Consider the following 18,950-nt stretch of genomic DNA (forward strand, 5'->3'; position numbering starts at 1 on the left):
GAAGGAAGGAAGGAAGGAAGGAAGGAAGGAAGGAAGGAAGGAAGGAAGGGACTAGTTTTTGTGAAATGGCTGGGATTTCTCCATAATGGCCAGCAGAGGGTGCACGTGCGCGCTGAAAACTGATCCTTCGTTTCACATGGGTTACCTGGATGAATATAGTTCCCCTCCTTGTGCAGCAGGTTATTCTGTAAGTGCTCGGTGCACTTCGGACACCTGATTTATTTGCATCTTGTTAACCAAGATCAATGAACACAGATACACATATTCACAAATTGTTCAGAGATCTCAGAGTGAGGGCACTTCCAAATAATTATTTGGAAAATTTATAGTATTTTAGATCACTCCAAATCTCCCTAAATCTTCTTTTCAGATTATAGAGAGATTTCTAAACCAGGCCATTTAGGATAGCAGAATTAATTATCCCGGTTGCTGCCTATGTTGTTTGTTGGTGATAAGCACTGTGCTATGGGAGGTAATCCATTACAGACTAGATACCCATCCACCAGAATGAACTACAAAAGAGATAAAGCTTTCACAAATGTAGGCTTCTATGAGTCCAGGGAGATGATGGAGGAGGAGGAGGAAGTGGAAGAGGGGTAGGGGGGAGATGACAAAGATGATGATGCTGGGAGTGATGTGATGAGGATGGTTGTAGTTAACAGTTACTGAAAGTTTCAGGATAGACTCTAATCCAAGTGTTCTACATGCACTCACTCATCTAACCCAGAAAGAGACCCTTCTGCAAAGTGCAAGGTGAAAGCACAGCTCAGCAGGGAAAGAGTGATACAGACAAGAGAGGCAAGGAACATCATGGCCCAGGCTCAGAAAAGGAAATAGAACACTCTTAACTTTTCAAAACTGTGCGGTTGTTGTTGGGGCTGTGAGTGTCCTAGGTTCTTGGTTTCTGCACAAAGAATTGAGCAAGATACACAGACACAGAAGTGAAAGTGTAGATTTATTAGTCAGAATAAGAGACGGTGGGAGTGGTCAGTGAGAGGTCCTCACAGCTGCAAGAAGCCAGGGGTCAGAGGCTTTATGTAGTTTTTGCATAAGGGAGTCACTCTTTAAAATGGTTTGGCTCTCTCCAACAGGGATGAGTGTCCTCTCTTCTGCTGGAGGGGGAGTTTTATTCCTATATGGACCTTTGAGGAACTGTCACTAAGTATGAAGCCCATGGCTGAGGGGTTTGTCAAATATACAATGCAAATGAGATCATACTGAATTATATAATTGAGTTGGGGTTATTCTTGGCTATTCAGGATATTCTATAGTGCATGCATCTCCAGGCACAGCTTAATTGCTAGAAGTGGGTGGGCTTGGTCATCTCTAGAGAAGAAATGTGCTTATAGCACATTCACCACCTGGTCTTTCTTGACTGTGGTCTGGCCATAAGCACTGGGCACTCTGTAGTTATTGGAGAGTCAGCTTCCTCTATTTCCCTCTGGCCATCAAGACGTCCTGGGAATGTCTCCTCTCCACCTCCTGCCTTGGGATTATGGCTCTGAAAATATTAATTTAAAGGTTAAAGACATAGTGCAGTGCAGTAGTAGAGCACTTGCTTAGCATGCACAAGTCCCTGGGTTCAATCTCCAGCATGGCAAAACACTACTAATGATAACTACAATGTTACATTGTGATTCATATATATATTTGTCTATAAATTGTGACATATGTATATTTTCTTCTCTAGTAGACTGTGACCGCCAGGATAGAGGGGACTAGCTTGCTTTGACTATCCTGTGTTAGACACAACACCCCTCATGCATAGATGCTCAATAACCATGTGAAGAATGAGTGGATGAACAAATGAATCTATTACTAGACAGTTTTGCATCAGTAAACAGTATGGAAAATGTACTCCTAAGGCAAGAGCAATGTCAACTACTCTTATTACTGGTATGAAGTCATGTTTTCTACTCCCCCTTCCATGAATGAATGAATATAAGAGGTTAAATAAATAGCACATAGCACAATGAACACAGATCATGTGTTCTTTTTTTTGTTTGTTTCTTTGTTTTTGTTTTTTTCCCCAGTACCGGGAATCAAACTCATGACCTTGCGTTTGCCAGGCAGGCTCTGTGCCACTGAGCTAAATCCCCAGCGCCTAGATCATGTCTTCTTGAAGTTAAATTCCAAATCGGAGTTATTGAAACACCATTGTGTAATTTCCATGTCTTCTCATGGTAAAACACAGCTAACAGCTGGCTCATGGCTATGGAAGCCAGGGTGGGAGTTGAGTTCTGGAACCTTCCCAACACTTTGCCCAGGCAGTCTGCTGTCTGAACCATGCCACAATCAACTTCGCTTTATTAAGTGCTTCCAGGAGAATGACCAGTTGTGCAAAGAGCAGCTGCAGGGATTTCTTCCCCAAGGGCCAAAGGCATTGTAGAAGTGACCATTCGCTCCTGCAAAAAGTCACTTTGATGTGAGAAGCACGTGTTCCTGACCTCTGGGATTAGCAGTCAGACCTAACTAATTTTCAGAAATTTTGCAAGACAATTGTTGAACTTAAAATACTACAAAATTATAACCACATAAATTTTATTAAAAGCAAAAGCAATAAAAATCCTCAAACTTGTCACTTCCTACTTTTTTCACTGCATTTTACTATTATCCATACTTATGGGGTTACTTCCACACATTGTATTTATGTGATGGGAGTAATACATAACGTGCTGCTATGCACCCCTTACAAACTCCAAGGCCAGGGCCGGGGATGTAGCTCAGAGGCATAGCACCTGCTTGGCATGCATGAGGTCATGAGTTTGATTTCTGGTACCAAACAAACAAACAAACTCCAAGTCCAGGGACATCATTTGATACCTTGAAGTTGGCATTGGTGGGAGTATGGCCACATTAGCACTCAGCAAACACTTGAATTCAGGGCAAGCTCCTGTCCGTAAGGGGACTGTTGTTAACCATTTGCCAGCATAGCACAGACACCAACTGAAATAAACTCAACAACTTCAGCCATGTATCACAATGTGAATTAAACATTCAAATGAGGACAGTGCTCTAGAAGGTATATAGAGGAAGCCATAAACATCTGCTCAACATCCTCTAATCCCTCAGAAAGGAAAATGCCCATAAAATTGCTGGAGCAGACGCTTCCCTGTTTTATTTTACGAAAGCCAGCATGTGTAGAACTTTAGACCTGGGGACTCCACTCTCCCTGGGAAGCACTTCACAGGAACCAGGCTCAGAAGAGATTATGTCTCAACTACATTTTAATACACTGGCTGCAAACCTCTAATGAAAAAGCACATCAAAAGTTGCATATTGATCCATCAGCCTTATGATCAGAGACTCAGAAATGGAGTGGTAAAGCAGAGGCTATTACTGTACTCACAGCAGGACAGAAGTATTAGTCAGGTTTGTGTGATGACAAGAAGATATTGAAAGCAGCTAATGCATCAAGAGGAAAGGCTCATTTAGCCCAGTTTGGGGGTCTCCAGGGTATGGCTCTGGGATAGGGTCAGTTCCTGGTTTCATCACACCCAATGGCAATGACAAGAGTGACAGGAGCAGGTGAGGTATTATGTCTTGACCCAGGAGCACTGTAGATGGAAAATGGGCTTGCTTGTTTCATACCAATCTTCTTGTTAAAACTCAAGAGTTCGCAGAAGAACTCCCAGGAGGCCACATATGCTCCAACCCGTGAATTCATGAACAATGACCTAAGGACCTCTGTGCTGGTCATCTTTCTCTCGCCATAACAAATGCCTGATCATCTTATAAAGAGAAAAGCTTTATTTTGATTTATGGTTTTGGAAATTCCAATCCATAATGAGGCAGAAACATTGCTTTAGGCCTCTGGCAGGGGTGCTGGATGTCAGTGTTAAAAAACCCATCACGGAGCAAAACAGATCACATGATAGCCTCAAAGCCAATGGGAGACATAAGAAGTATCTGAGGTTCTACCATCTCCTTCAAGGGCCTGTGCCCCAAAACCTAAAGATCTCCCCCTGGGTTTCACCTTCCAAAGATTCTACCACCTCCCAGTAGGGCTACTGTACAGACTAAACTTCCAATCACAAATGACCTTTGGGAAGGCACAATTAGACAGTTAAACCCAATGTAAACCACAGAAGCCAGAAAGAAGAAAATTATAAAAAAAATTATAGATATGAACTTAAGTAAGTCGATTGCAAAGAAGTCACCACCCTAGGGACTCCATTGTTAATTAAAACAATAAAGGAATCACCGTGATTTCAGTCAGAGGTAGACAAAGTAGAGCCTTACAAATCAGATGCCTTTCAGGCCAGTACAATTGCTGAAGTCCAACTCTCTTGAGATAGTTTGAAAATATTTACCTTTAAAAACAATCGCATTAGTCAAAATACAATAAAGAAAATAAGCATTCACACAGGTGCTACAATAAGTCCATTCGTAACCCTTGGAGCACATGGCTGTAAGTCTTTCTTCTGGTTGCAAGTATCCTCATTTATTGGTGTTACTCTGGCCCTTAGCACACTCACTATTACAGATGCTCAAAAAGCCAGCAGTCACATATTTCTTTAAGCAAGCCTTATTTTCTTGAATCATTTTGCTTTATTTTTTACTAATGCAATTTTCCTGGTAGGTATTGTTCAAGTTACTCACAAAACAGTTATGAAGAAGTAATCACACTAATTCAAGTTAAAGAGGAAAAAAATTTCTTAAGAGAGCATCTGTTGTGAAAGAGAAATGTACTCTCTTACGTTCAGAAGAATGTTTTCTGACTATTCTTCTCTGTCTTCGTCTCCTTTAAGGGCAGCTTTGCAAAAAATATTTTGTATGGGCGGAGGTTGCTTCTGAGATTATCTGCTTATTCAAAACAGAGGAAGTTTATTTTCCACCTGTCCCTGTGGATATTATTCTTGCCCTTGTTTCTGAGGAAGAGGGACCCCTTTTCATTTCTACTTTGGAAAAATATTTATACAGGAATTTGTCTTATCTGGTGAGTCCCTCACTTTAGTTTGTACAATGCTTCTACCTTCTAAGAATTTCCACTGCTGAAATATTTCTGGGAAAAATTTAAAATATTTCCCACAATAAATGCATCTAATCATTGCCCCTTTGCAACATGTGATATAATCAAATAAATGTGGAGATATAAGGCAAAACACATTCTCAATATGTCCAAAAATTTCCATGCACCGTAATGAAAAAATTGGATAGCTTTCCAACTGGTCACCAGCTTCCTATCTTTCTACATAAAGGAGCCAGAAGTGTTTTTAGAAGACTTGCATCAGTTTTCTCTTCAATAACTTTCTGATAGACCCCTGAAGAATAAAGTTGAAAATCTTTAGTATGACATTCAAGGCCCTCCAAGACTTGGTTCTAATTTTGTGGCTCCCTTCCCTCTACAGTTATTGATAGGTGACAGAGGGCACTGGAGCTAGAATTGTATTTAGTGCTTTGAATTCATTAGATGTTTGATATCTCATGAGAAGTCAATGAGATGTGTGTTTTAAATCACTATTTTACAGAAAAGAAAACAGGCTCAACAAGACTAAGTAAGCTCCCAGTGTCACACGAGGGTGATGACGGAGCCCTGCTGGGGCAGAGGCATTCTTGCTGCAGTGCTCATGTGCTAATCACAAGCCCTCATCACTCTGCTCCCGGACTCGCTGTCCCATTCCCCAGCTCCTGCCCAAGCTAGGTCTTTGATTTGGAATAACATTTTCCCTACAGCCTTGCTCAGCCCTCAGGATCCAGTTCCAATGCATCTGCCTCCTCAAACTGCTATCACCAGTCAGTTCAGGGTTCTTTTGCTTGACTCAGATAGAATTCCTGAACCAGCAGAGGGCAGCTCTGCTAGTAGCCCTGAGCCCTTAGTGCAATATCTCTGGGCCTGGTGTCACTGACACCAGTTAATGCCAGGCTCCATCCATCGATACTACCAGTTGTGGGTCTCTGCTGCTACTGTCCATTGCCAGCCACTGTTGGTCTATACACGTTTGTGCCAGATGTCAGTCAACTGTGCCAGTTCCTGGTCTCTGTCACTGATCTTCGTTGGCTGCTGGTCTCTGGAGCTCTTCATGTTAATTGCCCCAAGTATTTACAGTGTATTTCTCCTTCTTTAAAAGCAACTGCTCTGTTCCCACCACCTTGAGATAAGAATCCCAAATAGATTTTACCCCACCTTCCGAGTCATGCTACCTGAAAAATACATCGTGAGCACATTCACAAGGCCACCAGAGCAAGGCTTTATTTGAACAAGACCTGTGCAGTACTACAAGAAACTCAGTACACGACAAAAATCCCACCTAGAGTATTGCTTATACAACAGGTGCAGGCCTATGACTGGTCCAAAGTCAAGCCTCCTGATTGGTCCAAACTATTCTAAACTCAAACCTTCTGTTTCGAGCTTACTGATTGTTCCGAACTTACTGATTGTTCAGAATCATTTTATATTTTTTCAAGCTTTAAATTCAAGCTTTCTGCAGTCAAGGCAGACATCTGGAGCAGGTGCTGGGCGTCCATTCAGGACAACTGTAGCTGTCACACCAGCAGTCTGGCGGAACCTCAGGAGATGCTGTTTGATTGACAGCTGTCATATCTCTGTAAAAAATGACAGAGCTGAAACTGAAGAATCTTCAGAGGGTTAAGCCGTGTTCCTCACAGCTTAATGGGGTTTGTGGAGGCAGGCAATGTTAATAATGGGCCCTGATCCCTCCTGGAGTGGCAGAAACGGTAGAGGGGACCATGGCTGACCTCTTGTCAGAGTGGCCCGGAGAATGGTGTGGGAGGACATGGAGGCAAGCTGTCCCAGTCCCTCCTCAAGGGGCTGTGGGGGAATGAAGGGAAGAGAGAGGTGGGATGTGACAGCTCTTGGCCAAGCCACAACCCCTCTGGCCCTCTGGCCGTCTCAGTACAACATGGGAAGAGTTGCAGTTCTCATTCGTCTCTCAGGGGTTCCCTTTTTATTCGCCTCTTAAAACATTTTACCCCTCTTGTCAGGAAAGCAAACTCGCTCACTTTCACAGTACCTTGACAGCAGGGCCTGTGTCTTCTACACGTAAAGAGTCCAACAAAAGAAGTATATACACACTTTAGGAAAAGAAAAATTGTGTAAATATTTTAATGCTAAATTTATTGTGCTATCATGAGATTAATACAAGTTGTCTTTTTGTCCTCTACAACTACAAGAGGTGCTCAGAGGAGTGGCTGTTAGCCTCCACTCATTTATTAGGGCAGGGAACTGATGCTTGAGTAGCTTTGGCCAAAGTGTCAAATGAGATTGATGCAGGTGCATTTTCAGTTTCTTCTCTAAGGGCCAGCCGTATAGTGGTTTATTTTTGAGAAACCCTACATCCTTTAGGGTCCCCCATTGATAAAAGTCTGCAGGTGTTAAATCGGGAGTACAAGCACGTGGGGCATTAGACATTTCCTGACGTGTGCATACATTTTTTGGATTCTGTATGTTTCTCACAAAGACCTTCTGCGGAAATAATAATTAGTATTCAGTAGATTTTGCGAAGTTTAATTGACCATGGCCAATTCCTAAATAACTCCTTCTTAACTACAGGTGATTACATGAGATGAACAGCAGGGGGCAGCAAATCCAGTTAAAAGAGAGTCTGGGACCCAAATGACCTGAGGATATGACGGTTCACGCTAGGAGGCACAGAAAAGAAAAAACAAGAAAATACTTTTTTACATTGACAGTCTGAATTCCAGTTCTGGCCCTTCCTCTTTTAGCTAAATGGACTTGGGCACTTTCTTTAATCTTCCTTAGCTTCAGGAAGGTCATTAATAAAATATCAGTGTCAACATGTATGATCATATTTTAGCTAAACGGCAGCTGTTATCATTATGGACTGTAGAGTCCCTGGAGACATGCTTTTTACTACTACCCTCTAACGTGCCCCCCCCACAAACTTCACCTTGTCAAATAACACTATCTTCCTCCCAGTGCTTCACCAGACCGGGACGCCTCCCGTGATTCCTTCAACCCCACCATCCGTCACAGCACATAACAGGCAAGCACGCTGACTCTGTGTTATGGTTTGAATCGGTGTGTCCCCCCAAAGCCTCAAGCGGCCAGGCTTGAGGGGCAGACTATTAGAGTTTGAATATGGGTGTGAGAGCTGCACCCACCCGGGAGTGGATAGTTTGCATATGGAAGGGAGAGGAAAAGGGTGCTTGAGGACATTCCTCCCCCATTCCGCCCTGGTGTGTGGTTGTTGCTTAGCTGTGTGCTGCCACCCTGAGATGCAGCCCTCTGCCACGTGCCACTTTGCCTTATAATCTGCCAAGTACGGGCTGAAACCTCCACGAACTGTAAGTGAAATAAACCTTTCCTTCCTTAATTTTGGGCATCAGATATTTTGTCCCAGCAGCAAGAAAAAAGTAACCAAGACACTCTGCCTCCCTGGAGTATCTCATATCTGCCCATTTCTCTTTAACACTGCTACTACCACCCCAGCCCAAACCGCCTTTATCTTATCTTCCTGCCTCAGCTTCTGGAATGGCTTCTCAACCGGACCTCCTGAGCCGTATCAGTCCCTTAGACCCATTTTCTATATAGTATTTAGTTATCTTTAAAAAATGTACATCAGGGCCAGGTATGGTGGCACAATCCTATAATGCTAGCATACTGAAAGGCTGAGGCAGGGAGACTGAATTTTCAAGTCCAGCCTCGACATGTGAGTGACTGAAGTGAAACCTGGTTTCAAAATAAAAACCAAAAAAGGCTAGATATGTTGTGCAGTGCAAAGGCCCTGGGCTCAGTTCCCAGTACAACACACACACACACACACACACACACACACACACACACACACACACAAAACAACAAATAAAATCACACCAGTCCCTTCTTGGAGCCATCTGTTTTATTCACTTTCCCACCTGCGGCACAAAATACCTGAGATCTTCAATTTAAAGGGGATTTGACTCACAGGTTTTAGGGGACAGGACCATAGTCAGCTGGCTCCAGGGCAGAACCTGCATGGCAGAAGGACACAGCAGAGAAAAAATGTTAAATTCAGGGCCACCAGAAAGCAAAGAGGGAAAGGCGGAGCCATAGTCAAGAATACACCTTTCCACACCTTCCCTGCTTCTGACCCACGTCCCATCCCTGAACTGTGCTGTGAGCTATAAGCCCATCAGTGAACTAATCCACGGATAGGTATGGCACCCCGTGATCTAACCACCTTCAAAAGCCCTGCCACAGAACACAGGTACACTTTGGATCAAACCTGTAACTCTGTTTGGTAGCTTCCTAGCACCCGTAGAATAAATCAAGTCCCAGAATGAATAACAAGCTATCAAAATATACAGTGAAAGTTTACATTTTTAAAAATTATTTCAGTAGAAGAAACACTGCCATTAATCTCATTCAAAATACTTGCTCTTGCTTCAAATACACTTACCCATCATTCTTGTCACTTTCTGAAGCAGTTCAGGAAGTCCTCTTTCATGAGTGTTTTTATACATATGATAAAAATAAGATGCTTGCTATTTCTGAGTGCCATCCGGGGGAAAGGTACGCTCCTAGAAACATTACTGTTTGTCCTCATCCACCTATTCACCAGATTTTACACTGTGTGACTGGTGGTTCTTCCCCAGAGTCAAAATGACCATGAAAAGTAAGCATTTTGAATTGATTCAAGACACTGAAGCAGCTACAATAGTGAACCTAATGGCACGTATGAAAGAATTTCCAGAACTGCTTCAGAAAGCGGCAAGAAGTGTGGGATGTGTGTTCAAAGTCAGGGGAAGTATTTTGAGGAGGATTAATGGAAATGTTTTCTATTGTAATACTTTTTAAAGTTTAGATATTCACTGTATTTTTATCACATCTCATAGTTCTGCTACTCCTCTGGCTCTTTGTATCACTCTTTTCACTCCTTTTTCCCCCAGCCCACTTGCTTTTCTACTGCCCTCAAACACCTTGGGCTCATTCTCAATTCCAAAAACCTAGCAATTTTTCCTACTGTTCCTCAAACATCCCTTCATACCCCTTGCCTAGAGTGCTTTTTCTTCCTATTTGACATAGGCATCTCTATTCACTCAACCTTCAGTTTAAATGTTTATCTGTACATACATACATACATATATACATATGTGTTTGTGTATATCACACACTCAATATTTGCTTATGTAACACATGTGTACATACACATATTTTGATCTACTTGCAACTAGAATTTATGTACCATGAAAGGAAGAATTTTACTTGTCTTGTTGAAAACTATAACCCTACCATATAAACTATTACAAGGTCTGCAAAAGATGCTACATAAATTATCTACTGAATAAACAAATATCTGTGGCTCTGAATAAGAAGCCACATTTAGAATGAGACAACTACAAAATAATCATATTCATTTATCAAATGTTGTACTAAGTAGTAGAGAATCTAAAGTGAAGCACAAACTAGGCATGATGGTGCAAGCTTGTAATTCCAGCATGCTGGGAAGCTGAGGCAGGAGGGTTGCAGATTTGAGCCCATCCCAGGTGACTTACCCAGATTCTGTCTCAAACTGAGAAGAAGACAGAGAAAGAGACAAACAGGAAGAGGAAGACAGCAAAGGAGAAGGAGATCGAGAAGGGGGAAAAGAGGAAAAATTTCATCCATCAAGGAGCTCACAGTATATTAAGATTTTATTATGGTAATTAAGACTTTTTAATAACAAAATATTTCCTTTATATCCATCTCTTATATTTCCATTTTTTCAACCCTTACTGCACACAGAGCCTCCTGGGGAGGTGGGTGGTTTAACAGGATAAATGCATTCTTTAGAAGTTTAATAGACCTGGCTTCAAATCCCAATCTCCCAACCAATGGCAGACATACAGTTTATACAAGATCTCTGGGTTTCCTTTTTCATCTATAAGAAAAGGAACAGAGATGTCATCGAGACAGCACAACAGGAAGCCTGGGATGCTTCTTCCCATAAACACAGCTATTCGACACCAACATGGGATTCACTGGTTTTATGAGAAATCTAGAAATTAGTTTAGCATTTCCTGCTCTCCAAGAGAGTAGAAAAGCAGTCTATTGAAACTAGAAAGAAAAGTTGGGCTACTTTTTTCCCCCTATCCCACTCCTAGCACAGAGCTATATGATCAGGAGGAACCCAGATCCTAGCTTTTTCCTGAGAAACCGAGAAGTTGGACCACATCTTTTGCATTCCAGTCTTTTCTAATGATGTACAAGGAACTAGCTTTGGTCTTGTTTGTTTCAGACAAAGCTGATGGAGCCCAGTACAAGGTAAACTTATGGGCACTACGGAGTACAAAGCAAGGGTTTGAATAAGTGTGTGAGCATTCACCACAGCTCTTATCCCAAGCTCAGCGCATTGTGAGCAAGAGAAAGACCCCAGTTCCCAGCTTTTTCCTAGGAACAGACTTCAACTATTATCCAGCTTTCCAATGTGTAAGACTGGCTTTGTCCACCTCTCTTGAAGAGGTGGGTCCTGGCATACTCTACACACTTTAGCACTGCCAAGAACAAAGACATCAATCAGACATCCTGGAATAAGGTTGGCAAAAATCCCCTGGGTCTTTCCTAATGCTGGGGATAAATTCCAGGCTGGAGAGCATGTGGCTAGGAAATTTACCATGTCCTGCCTACAATAGATGCCTCTTTTTGTCCATTATCCCCTCTTACGTTGTCTTCCTGGTACTTGGAACCAAACTGCCAACTCTTTTGTCATTCAAATTTCTCTACAAATCTATTCACAGCTTCCCCTCCTCCAAGCAGATTTGTGGATGCTCTGGTCATGTTCTATGCATGATTGGGAGTCCTATTTAACCTGGTGCTTGAGATCAGATTGAGTCTCTAAACCCTTAGGAACAGAGTTCATTGTGAAGATTGGCCCTGCAAAGCCCCTCTGTATGATGGACCCAACAACTTGTAGAATCTCCAAGCTGAAGGACCCTTCCGTCGCCTAGTTCCTTGGCCTCCATCCTGCCCATCACACCACGGAGAACAGTACACCTCCAGAAGCAGCCTGGGGAGACCCACTTTGGTTTTAACTCACTTCAGTGTGGAAGCCCCCACCTTCATCCCCAAAAGGGAAAGCCTTTTTTACAGCCAATTCAATTCTATCTGATTCCTAAGTTATCCTAGCTTTTTTCCTGTATATGTATTCAATGGGGCTGAAGACTAACAACTATAGAGCTTAAGGCTATAGTCATTCTTGTTATTAATAGAGTAATTGTTTCCCCATTTTTTCAAGATAATTGTCTCATTTTTAAATTATTTAGTTCATCAAGCATTACCAGCATTTATTATATGCCAAGTTTGTTGAGAATAGAAATTTGAATAAGACACAATCTCTGCCCTCATAATTTATAGTCTAGCGAGAGTATAATAAGCTCAGAAGCCATGTACTGGATTCATGGAGTGTAAGAACCTCCACAACTGCGTGCAATTTGGGGGAACCAGTGCATATTTCTGACAGAGGTCAAATTCCTTTCTACCAGATTTTAAATGGGGACCATGACACAAAAGGCAAAAACCCACAGCAATATGGACCTGGTCACAAGCATCAGACTCATGATCACAGTCAGAGTAAGGAACAGGGTTTGCTGAGTGGTCTCTATAGAGAAGTCAGTGCACAGTCCAGGACCCCCGTTCACAAGCAGTGGTGGGTATCTGATGCCTGAGACCCACCTGGCTCCTGGAGTGGGGAAGAGGCCTGTGGGAGGTGTTACTTTGAAAGCCCTGCTACAAAGGAAGCCTTCTCACTATCCCTGAATTCTACTTCAGTGACTTCTTCCTATGTTCCACAGCTTTATTATTTTCATTTTTGTTCTCAAAATATATTTCAAGTTCTCCATGAGATCTCTGCACCCATAAGACAGGACAAAACAGTGAGCTCCCTGGTGAGTTGCATTGCACGGCGTGTTTATGGTATTGGAGGATTCTCTCTTCTGGGCCTAGGGCTGGTATAATTTGGCCAAAAGGACCATAGTTAATTTTACAAATTATTTTTGTAGTGTTTACACACTCATTTTAAGATCACTATCTATTTAAAATATTATTGTTAGCTTCCAAAATTTGTGTTCCTTAGACCTTTTTTCATATATATATACATATATATACTGACATATATGTGTATATTATATAAGATACAGACACACATATTATATATGTAATATATTATATACACATATATACTCATGTAATATATTAATTATACGCATAAAATAGATATTATACATATATACATATATGTATATATAATATGGTATATACAATACAAATGCTGTATAAAATATATTAATATGCTAGCTAATTTTATATGTATTACTCAAACAAGCCCTTTTAAAATCAGAAGTAGAAAATAGAAAGAAGAAAAGTTGGAGAAGCAAAAAGGATGAATACTGAGGGCCTCCAATTTTCAATTTTGTGACACAAATTTCATCTCAGTGACAGTTCAGCGAGCACTGCTAATGTGAGAACAAAACTCATATTTTCCATCATCAAGAAGACCATAGCAAATGAATAGAATGGGTTTCATTCAGGTTATTCGGGGTCAGGTCATTTTGCTTTTATGCAAAGATTGCTGAAATCTTCATGGAGTAAACAGGCAAAAGGTGACATCTAGAACACGGAGCAGATCACTCTGTGTTCCCCTGCACGCAGATATTTGGTGCGTCAGAAGGAATAACATTAAAGAAGGCATCTGATCAAACATTAGATTCTGTTAAGGCCACGAGAAAATCTAAAAATAATTTTGGCTCTTCTTAAACTGCCGGTTTTAATGAAATCATCATCTTGGTCACGTAATCAGGAACAAACTTTATCAGAACATATTTAAGTCAGCAAGCATTTACTGACTGCTTATTATTAGGAGGTTGTGGTGCTAAGCTGTACAGGTGCCACAGCTAGGACAAGAAATAGTCATTCTTGGTGGAGCTACAGAACAGAGAGAGAGAGAGAGAGAGAGAGAGAGAGAGAGAGAGAGAGAGAGAGAGAGACTCACAAATTATAAGTAACTACATGTCAAAGCAGAAACCATCCTGTAATGGTTTTTTAAAAATCCAAATGTTATGAAATTACAGACAAAGACAAGCACGTGGACCTGCAGACTCTCACAAAGGAGGCAGAAGCTCAGCTGGACTAGGAAGATATAGATGTCATCGAGTGAAGAGGGGCACAAGGTCATCACAGGCCTGAAATTATGACAAGAGACTTGGAGAATAACGTTATGAAATGTCTTGAGAACAGCAGGGGCCAGTTTGGTTAGATCAAGTATCTTGAAGAGAAGTAGGAGACAGCATGTCTACAAAGTTATATTAGAGCCAAATTCTGACAGTTTGAAATACACTGTAAGGAATTTAGACTATTCCATATGTGGAGCCTATGGGCACTGGGAGCGGGAAGAGTTTCTGAGCAAAAACAATAGCATGTAAGGATGAAAATTAGAAGCAGGGAGAATACTAGGTGGTTAAACTCAATAGCCAAAGCAGGAGGAAATCAGGCACTAGATGAAGAAAAAGGCATGATGCTGGACCGGGAAGAACATCCATGTGAGCAAAGGTCTCCCAACACACAAGTGGGGCAGGGGAGGCAGGCTAGATGAGCCCCTAGATCAGGAGCCCAGAACATATAGACTGAACCTGAGAAGCCCAGAGATACTGTGTTTAATCACGGGATCACTAGGCTGAACGAGGAGAGCTCCATAGAAGCTTCTCTGCAATTGGGGCAACAAACTTAATCAGGCAGATTATCTCGTGATTATATTTGATTAATCCACTCTTCATGAGAAATAATTATATTTTTAAATGCTATCTAATTGGAGAACATTTTAAGTAAGCACAGTTGCAAAGTTTGGTACTTGTTCGAACAATTGCTTGTGAATTTCAAGAGATTGTTATAAGTCAAAAGCCCAGGTTCAAATCTTTCCTGTGATCAATTAACAATGTAATCTTGAATAGCTACTTACATTTGATAATCTTTACTTTTCTCATCTGTAAAACAGTGACAATAATACCGTACCTTATTTGAGTATTATGAGAATGTATGTAGAAATCCCTAGAACAAAAAAGTACAGTGATATGGTATTCTGGCTGTAAAAGAAAATCATTTTATTGCAATTCCAAAGTGGGCATAAAGGTGGTGGTGTTTGTTTGTTTTAGGTGTGTGGTGCTGGAGATTAAACCTACGACCTTGCACAAGCTATACATAAGCTCTACCACTGAGCTAAGTCCCCAGCCCAGTATTCTAGCTTTTTGCTTGTTTTCTTTTGAATGCCTTATACTGGAGCGGCATAAGCATTACAACCCCAATTCTATGTTTGGATATAATGTAGTTTTATTGAATTCTGAGATGGTAGCTCTGTGATCATGTTATCCAAATAAAAGATTCTCACTGCTCTTCCATTCAAAATTCACCAAGGAGCAAATTTAGATTACTTAGCATCTATTCGAACTGTCATGTTATCCACTTCTTGTCTGTTCCTAACATTGGGGAGCTTTAGCACTAGGGTGCTTGGCTGTGTACTCTGAGGTCTCAAGAGTGGAGAGGACAGGGCAGCCTCAGCTCCTTGGAGGGGGAATGTAATGAGGAGCTCGTAGCCCTGAGGTGCAGAGAGAAGCACCGCAAACAGCATGAGAGCCATGCTGGCCCGGAGGGGCTAGAAACTCCCTTCCTACTTGGTCAGGCTGACCTACTTCTACTAAAGGGAGGGACAGGTTGGAAGAGAAGGACCTCACTGCCACGTCTGCAGTGGAGAAAGAAGACAGGCAGCAGGTTGAAGAGATCTGAATCTACCTGCTTTTTTCTGCCCTGGAGATAAACTCAGAAGCAGAGAACTGAGACTCCCAGTCACGTGTCTCTCTACCTAGGGCTACTGCCGGAGCTTTGCTGACCACTCTGTCAGGGCAGCTAACCAAAAGAACAGTTTCACATACAACAGTCAGATAACATGAATGCTTTCCTCAAATGCTCTCATGGAACTCTCACTGCAGCTGAAAAGAACGGGAGTCTTTACAAAGAAAATAAGAAAATTTATGATTGAATCTGATTTTAGAAGTTGGTATTATAGCAGTCAACTTTTCCATTCACTAGGACAAAATACCTGACACCTGCAATTTAAGAAGAGGCTTACTTGGCTTACAGTTTCTTAAATTGTGAGGTTCCAGTCCTGGTCCAGGAGGAAAGCTGCACAATCCCTGGCAGCCAGGAAGCAAAGAGAGCAGGAGGAGCCAGAGAAAGATATAGGCACCGCCCCATGAAGCCACTTCCTCCAATGAGGCTGAACTTCCTACCAGCACATTCAGCTACAAACATGGGCAGGTGCATACTAATAAGTGTGGTTCCCTCATGATCCAATCACCTTCCAAAAGCCCCACCTTACCGGGGGGGGGGACATTTTTTACCCAACCCATAACAGATGTAAATGCAAGATACGGCCAAACACTCCATCATCTCTCAAAGAGGCCTCATAACGTATATGCTAAAAATGAAGCTTCTACAATAGTCTACATGGGTTCAAATCTCAGTAGTCACTACTAGCTACATAATCAATGACAAGTTAGGTCCAGGGATATAGCTCAGCGGTGCAGCACCTGCCAGGCAAGAGCAAGGTCCTGAGTTCAATTCCCAGTATGAAAAAAATAAAAGACAAGATAAATTCTCTGTTTATTGGTTCCCCTGTACGTAAAACAGAGATGATTTAAAGGTTTGTTGTGACAAATAAAAACATTAGATATATCAAGTGCATAGTAAATGGCATCTATTATTGAGGCAGGATAATGAAACATTTGCAATGATGATTCCCAAGACTTCTTATAGTGCATTTACTTCCTACTACACAAAGTTTTAACCAGAGCATCAAGAAAGTACCCGATTCCTCTGTCTCTGGATATAGCTACTGAGCAACAAGAAGAAAATAACTAAGATTTGGAAAGACTAAATAAATGGTAAAGGATGTTTAATAATTGCCTTCTGGAAAATCCCAGATGGACTTGTCACCCTTCCTAAAGTTTTATGGATGATACTCAATGCCAGATATGTTAAGAAGGTCAAAGGATGGTCAAAGAATAGACACCATGGCTTGTTGCCTCACACTGCCTGCAGGAGTGGTCCAGGGAGTTTGCTACAGGGATAACAGAACAGCAGGCTTAAAGGAGTAACTATCATCCTAGTTTACTCACCATCAGCAAGAACTGGGTTAAAAAACCAACCACTGTCTTCCTGGAATTTGTCTTAACAAGGTGAAGCACTTGCAAGAAATATTATATAAAGAATAAGAAGCAAGGGGCTGGGCATTTAGCTCAGCGGCAAAGCGCCTGCCTGGCAAGCGCAAGGTTGTGAGTTCAGTTCCCGGTACTGGAGAAAAACCAAAAAGAAAAAAAAAAACAATAATAAGAAGCAATAGGACAGAGAAACACTGCAACTTGAGCTGCCTGTGACCTTGGGTATGGACGTGTGGTGGAGGGAAGGGGCTGTACTTCACAGAGTAGAGCATCACTCATTTATTTCTCTGTCATGTGTTACTGAATGCCTACTATGCCTGTAACATGTTAGATCATTTTACTAAAGATTCCTGGCTGGGGAATTATGTAGCTCAGTGGTTTGCTATGCAGAGCAAATCCTGCATTCTGTGGGTAAACATTAAGATGACACCTAGAAGTACGAACTCTGTCCTTCTTAGAATTCTGGACAAATGATCAGAGTGAATGTGTCTGCCTATAATATGAGGAAAAAATGGCAGCAGTCATCAGTTATCACTAAGCTGCTAGGAAAAAAATAATTTCTGTTATCATTTAAAAATTTATAAGTCCATAAATACTCACAGATAAATATTTGTCGAAGATACTATAGACTGTGATTGGGTCTGGGTCTAAATTCTGATGGCTCTGAAGCAGAAGGATAACTGCAGTATGATGTCATCAGGGCTGCTGTCCGGACACCAAAAGAGATGAAGAAGGGGGAGGAGGGAGGACAGCAAGGGGAGGAAAGAAGAAAAGCACAGTTTTCCTGCAGAAGTACAACAGGGATTGATATCTAGGAAGAAGGGAACTGGTGAGTAATTGGCAAAAGCAGGAGGGTTCTTTCTCCAGAGCTTGTATTATGCAGCATGAGCCTCCAGCTTCCATGAGCTCCAGTACAATTCATTCTTCAAAGTAAAAAATGCAGCACAGCTGCAACATCTTCCAAGCCAGTTTAAAATGCACTGTTTCAGTTTTAATATTGAGATTTGTGATCCATTTTGACTTTAGTTTGGTGCATGGTGATAGACTTGCATCTATTTTCAGTCTTCAGAAGGTGGCAAGCCAATTTTTCCAGCACCATTTATTAAAGAGGCTATCGTTCTTCCAGTGACTTTGTTTGGCCCCTTTGTCAAAGATTAGGTGACTGAGTGTGTGTTTGGTTGTGGCTGTTTTTTCCAGTCTGCTCCATTGATCCTCAGGTCTGTCTTTTAGCCAGTACCAGGTGGATTTTATGACACTAGCTTTGTAGTATAATTTCAGGTCAGGGATTGTGATTTCACCTGACTTGTCTTTGTTGCCCAGGATTGCTTTTGCTATTCTGGGTCTTCTCTGGTTTCAGAAGAATTTAAGGAACGTTTTCTTGAGATCTGTGAGGTATGCTAATGGTAGTTTAATGGGAAATGCATTGAATCTGTACAATAATTTTGGGAGTATGGGCTTTTTCACAATATTTGTTCATCTCATCCACGAGCAAGGAATGTTTTTCCATTTACTGAAATCCTCTTTGATCTCTTTTTTCCAAGTACTATAGTTTTCATTGACTAGATCTTTGACTTCTTTTGTTAGATTGATTCCTAAATATTTCAGTTTCTTGGATGCTATTGTGAAAGGTATGGTTTCCTTAATTTTTCTTTCATCTGTTTGTTGTTTGTGTATAGGAATGCTATTGATTTTGGAGTGTTGACTTTGTATCCAGCTGCAAAGCTGAATTTGTCGATTAATTCAAGGAGTCTTCTTATGGAGTTTTTGAGGTCTTCCATTTAAAGTATCATGTCATCTTTAAATAG

The 18,950-nt window shown here is 41.5% G+C and overlaps 1 long non-coding RNA gene across 1 annotated transcript in view; it reads right to left on the reverse strand.

Moving 5' to 3' along the window:
• Positions 1-8,807: 8,807 nt before the first annotated feature.
• LOC102029156 overlaps positions 8,808-18,950 on the reverse strand; it is a 28,595-nt gene continuing 18,452 nt past the window's right edge. Inside the window, exon 2 of the long non-coding RNA XR_001236591.1 lies at positions 8,808-8,934. This is a non-coding gene — a long non-coding RNA (uncharacterized LOC102029156). The remainder of the gene's footprint in view (positions 8,935-18,950) is intronic.

The sequence above is a fragment of the Chinchilla lanigera genome, unplaced genomic scaffold, assembly GCF_000276665.1.
Source record: "Chinchilla lanigera isolate Chin_1 unplaced genomic scaffold, ChiLan1.0 scaffold00061, whole genome shotgun sequence".
NCBI lineage: Eukaryota > Metazoa > Chordata > Mammalia > Rodentia > Chinchillidae > Chinchilla > Chinchilla lanigera.